This window comes from Mobula birostris, chromosome 31 (genome assembly GCF_030028105.1).
Source record: "Mobula birostris isolate sMobBir1 chromosome 31, sMobBir1.hap1, whole genome shotgun sequence".
Lineage (NCBI taxonomy): Eukaryota > Metazoa > Chordata > Chondrichthyes > Myliobatiformes > Myliobatidae > Mobula > Mobula birostris.
The window spans coordinates 15,129,451-15,135,450 of record NC_092400.1 but is presented as its reverse complement, the minus strand read 5'-3'; positions in this window follow the sequence as shown (position 1 = coordinate 15,135,450).

Below are 6,000 nucleotides of genomic sequence, written 5' to 3'. Positions count from 1 at the left end.
GTTCCTCCAGAATTTTGTGTGTTTCTTGAATTTCCAGCATCTGCAGATTTTCTCATGTTTGTGAAGTCCATCTACTTATTAAGTTTGTCCACCATTTCTTTGCCCCCCCCATTACTACCACTCCAGCGTCATTTTCCAGCAGTCCAATATCCACTCTCACCTCTCTTTTACCCTTTATATATCTGAAAAAAAAACATTTCTGACATTATCTTCTCCCTCACAAACTGCAGGATGAATTCTATCATATTATGATCGCTGACTCTAAAGGGTTCCTGTACCCTAAGTTCCATAGTCAAATTTGGTTCATGACACAACCAATCCGGATTTGCCTTTCCCCTAGTGAAGTCAACCACACGCTGCTCTAGAAAGCCATCTTGCAGGTTTTCTATAAATTCCCTCTCTTGGGTCTCAGCATCAACCTAATTTTCCCAATCTATCTGCATATTGAAATCCCAATGACGATTGTGAAATTGCTCTTATTACGTGCTGTTGCTATTTCCCATTTAAATGTACATCCCACATCCCGGCTACTGTTGGGGGGCCTATATATAACTCCCATCAGGGTCTTTTTACCCTTGCAATTTCTTAACTCTACCCACAAGAATTCTACATCTTCCGATCCTGTCACCTCTTTCTAAGGATTGGATTTCATTCTTTACAAAGAGCCACCCCACTCTCTCTGCCCACCTGCCTGTCTTTTTGATACAATGTGTATCTTTGGATACTCAACTTCCAACTATGAACTTCTTTCAGCCATGATCTAGTGATAACCACAACATCATACCTGCCAATCTCTAACTGCACTACAAGATCATTTACCTTATTCTGTAGATAACACCTTCTGTCCTGTACTGCAGAATTCCTCGTGTTTACGTCCTGTATTCATCACCATTTCCAATTTTGCCCCCATGTTACACTTCACCCCATCCCACCGACTGTAATTTTGCCCTATCTTCTGTCTGTCAGTCCTCACAGTCTCACCACACCCTGTGTTGACTTGTATACCAATTGCCCCGTCCTCAGCCGTATCACTCTGGTTCCCATTCCCTTTCCAGCTTAGTTGACTGCTGATACCTCTCACTTCTGGTGGTCACCCATGTACTACCTAAAGCCTGCATACTGGGTGTGGCCACCTATGTAAAAGTCTCATCTGTGAAGTTTTTAGCCTCCGAGAAGGTCCTGAGTGCATTCCGCTGAAGTTCCTCGACCTTGCTAGTCAGGAGCAAGTTGGGTACACATACTACAGATGGAGTCATCAGGGAGACTGTTAGGTAACCTGAAATCCTCATTTTACCATCCTGCCTACACTTTTTATATCTCTAACTTCTGAATCTTAAGTTCTAGCCTGTGCCTGTTCTCACCAAAGACTGGCCACTCGAACAATGCCCATTCAAACAATGGCTGCTCTGCTTTCACACTGCTTCTTTCTATTGGCCCCTGCCAAGTGCCTAAGAGGTTGTTATGATTGCAGCCCACTGAAGAGACCTGACAGGCCACCACGCTTGGTTTTTAGATCTGGAGTGTACAGTCCGCAAGGAGCTGTCTCCAACTCACCCTGTGATCTCGCATTCTGTAAACCTGCATGCTCATCTCACCGGGACGTGAGGTCCGCTGACTACCCTCACCTGGTTTATCCCGCCTGTCGAAGCGGTGTACTGGGTGGCCACTGTCACATGCAAACAGCAAGTTGGAACCACAGGTGAGAGCTGAGTGCCCAGTGGGAAGAAAAGGTGAGAGAGATGCCCCAAACTGGACACGACAAGCCTCTTCACCAGCGGTGCCATTCCCCCCTGGACACCCCATATACAGTGGCATGCAAAAATTTGGGCACCCACCCCTGGTCAAAATTTCTGTTACTGTGAATTGCTAAGTGAGTAAAAGATGACCTGATTTACAAAAGGCATAAAGTTAAAGGTGACACATTTCTTTCATATTTTAAGCAAGATTACTTTTTTATTTCCATCTTTTACAGTTTCAAAATACAATAAAAGGAAAAGGGCCCGAAGCAAAAGTTTGGGCACCCTGCATGGTCAGTACTTAGTAACACCCCCATTAGCAAGTATCACAGCTGGTATTTGCTGGTATTTAATTTAATTCATTCTTCTCTCTACCAGTGTAATGTTCCCTGTGCCACTGGCTGCAACACAAACCCAAAGCATGATCGATCCACCCCGGTGCTTAACAGTTGGACAGGGGTTCTTCTCATGAGATTCTGCACCCTTTTTTCTCCAAACATACCTTTGCTCATTGTGGCCAAAAGGTGCTATTTTAACTTCATCAGTCCACAGGACTTGTTTCCAAAATGCATCAGGCTTGTTCAGATGTTCCTTTGAACTTTTTGAATAGAACTTTTTTGTCCGCAGTGAGCAAAGGTATGTTTGGAGAAAAAAGGGGACAGAATTTCATGAAAAGAACACCTCTCCAACTGTTAAGCACAGGGGTGGATCGATCATGCTTTGGGCTTGTGTTGCAGCCAGTGGCACGGGGAACATTTACTGGTAGAGGGAAGAATGAATTCAATTAAATACCAGCAAATTCTGGAAGCAGACATCACACTGTCTGTAAAAAAGCTGAAGGTGAAAAGAGGATGGCTTCTACAACAGGATAATGATCCTAAACACACCTCAAAATCCACAGTGGACTACCTCAAGAGGTGCAAGCTGAAGGTTTTGCCATGGCCCTCACAATCCCCCGACCTAAACATCATCGAGAATCAGTGGATAGACCTCAAAAGAGCAGCGCATGCAAGATGGCCCAAGAATCTTACAGAACTAGAAGCCTTTTGTAAGGAAAAATGGGTGAAAATCCCCCAAACAAGAATTGAAAGACTCTTAGCTGGCTAAAAAAAGCATTTACGAGCTGTGATACTTGCCAAAGTATTGCCATGCGGGGTGCTCAAACTTTTGCTTCCGGCCCTTTTCCTTTTTTGTTATTTTGAAACTGTAAAAGATGGAAATAAAAAAGTCTTCTTGCTTAAAATATTAAAGAAATATGTCATCTTTAACTTTATGCCTTTTGGAAATTAGTTCATCTTTTACTCGCTTAGCTATTCACAGTAACAGAAATTTTGGCCAGGGGTACATGCCATTGTATCATGTCCTTGTACATTAATGGAATTAGGAGCATCTCCAGATATAGCAAGATTCTCTTTATTGAATTTAGGAGGAAAACAAGTTGGTTTTAGCAACTGCTTATTCAATTGCCTTTCATGACTCCACTTCTTGAAAAAGATTTTCACTTGATGCGAATCTAACTCCCTTCATGTCCACTCCAAGCTTTCGATAGACAGGAGGCCCACCTTCTGCTCACTTGACTACCCACACAACGCCACTGACCACATGACTTCCATGCCTGGTCTTTATTCAGACAGACATTTTACAGGGCTCCCTGCTTTCTAAAACTAGTCAAAGATCCTGTTTAGGTCCCTCGTGGCCTTTGCATGCTCAAGCTTAAACCTGTTGTCTCCAGCTGAAACTGTACCCAAGAGATGTGCACAAGGCAAGGTCAGGAAGGACATAGGTTCTGACCCCTCTCAATCAATACTCAATACTTGCCGGTATCGTCTCGAGGGTAACATTGGGCACACCACCACCACTTTCAACATACAGCAGGGACAATGTTGAAGAGTCACGGTGTTCTGCTCCATTTCAAGATGTGGCACCATGTCTCTCTCTGTACATGAGCTCCTTACCTGTACAAGTTGCTTACTCCATGCACACACAAGGACATGTTGTGTGGGGTGTCCAGGGAACAATAGCCCCTCTGGTCAAGGAGCTTGTCGTGTCCAGTCCAGGGGCCGCCCACACGCCTCTGGTCCCCACTGGACACTCAGCTCTGATCTGTGGCTCCGAGTAGCCCTTTTGCATCAGCAGCCAGTCCACATCATCCAGCAGCTGCTCTCTGTTTTGTCCTGGTTCCTCAAGTGCCGCTGATAGAGCTGACCTCCACAGAAAGACTCATGACAAGGACCACGATAATGCACACTGACTTGCGAAATGCACTGCGCACGGTCACGCTGCAGCTGAGAGGAGAGGAGGATGAAATCTCTGTCGGGCACGCTGCTTCCGAGTCATCCCCAAGGTAACATGGTACCCCGTGGTCTTGGTGATGGATAACCTGTTTCCCCCCCCCCCAACAGCTCAATTCTCAGTAAAGTTGCTGCCGGCGTCACAGTGGTCTAGCAGTTAGCGCAATGTTATTACAGCTCAGGCGCTGTGTTGGTGCATGGCCAGGTGGTTAAGGCATCGGTCTAGTGATCTGAAGGTCGCCAGTTCGAGCCTCAGCCAAGGCAATGTGTTGTGTCCTTGAGCAAGGCACTTAACCACACATTGCTCTGAGATGACACTGGTGCCAAGCTGTATGGGTCCTAATGCGCTTCCCTTGGACAACATCGGTGGCGTGGAGAGGGGAGACTTGCAGCATGGGCAACTGCCGGTCTTCCATACAACCTTGCTCAGTCATCATCGAAAATCGATGGATAGCCGAAGATTACAGCTCAGGGTATTCCGGAGTTCCGGCTGCAATCCCTGCAATCCATGGGTTTTCTCCAGGTCCTCTGGTTTCCTCCCAAAGTCTAAAGACATACTGAGTAGGTAAATTGGTCATTGTAAGGTTAAGGTTAATCGGGTTTGTCGGCGGCTGCTGGGGTGGTGTGGCTCTAAGGACTGGAGGGGCCGTCTCCACGCTGTATTGTTAAATGAAATAAATAAATTATGCCTCTTAACAAAAGGGAAAAATAATCTAGGTGGCTCTCTTACCTAAGTTGGGCCCTTCCTTATACAAAAAAAGGACTGCAAACTGCAAGGTGCTGCAAATATCTCAATGTCAAGATGGCAGGGGGAAATCTGTTGAAATCCATCGCAGTTGAGACATGCCCTTTTCTCATTCGGACCGCGAGGGAGGATGTTTGGGAGCATGAAGACCCACACCCAGCATTTTAGGAACAGCTTCTTCCTCTCTGCCACCAGATTTCTGAGTCATTGAACAGCACCTCAGTATTTCTCTTTTGCACTATTTGTCTATTGTAATGCAGAGTAATTTGTCATGCCTGCACGGCACTGCTGCTACAAAACAAATTTCATGACTTAAATTAGCGACAATAAACCTGAATCTGAATTAGATGCTTAGTTTCGATTTTACTTGCTCAATGTCCAAACAATGACCTCAGTTGAACTTCTAGTGGAAGAATGACACAGAGCAGCCTGATTAGATACAGCCCCATATGATAGCTTTTCCTCCCCTCCCTCACTCGGCTCATGTTCCTAGCCAAGCCAAATTCCAAGGGGAATACCTCCAACTACGTCATATCCTCAACTTATAGCAAAGACAAAGTTATCAGCAACTGGCACAGCATTCACTATGAACACAAGCAACTTTAAAGAAGTCTAGAAAATGCTAAAGGCTTATAGAATTGTGACCTCAGTCAGTAAAATCACAAATGAAAATGATTTCCCATTTTCATAGTACTGATAAGTCCTCCTTCCTTTTGTTAGCCATACACTGTGGTCACTGGCTGGAGTGGCAAGTTCTGAAATGGTGTCATAGAAACACAGAAAGTAGGTGCAGGAGTAGGCCATTCGGCCCTTCGAGCCTGCACTGCATTCAGTATGATCATGGCTGATCATCCAACTCAGAACCCTGTACCAGCCTTCCCTCCATAACCCCTGATCCCTTTAGCCACCAGAGCCATATCTAACTCCCTCTTGAATCTAGCCAATGAATTGGCCTCAACTGTTTCCTGTGGCACAGAATTCCACAGATTCACCACTCTCTGTGTGAAGAAGTTTTTCCTAATCTCGGTCCAAAAAGGCTTCCCCTTTATCCTCAAACTGTGACCCCTTGTTCTGGACTTCCCCAACATCGGGAACAATCTTCCTGCATCTAGCCTGTCCAATCCCTTTAGGATTTTATACGTTTCAATCAGATCCCCCCTCAATCTTCTAAATTCCAACGAGTATAAGCCTAGTTCATCCAGTCTTTCATCATATGAAAGTCCTGCCA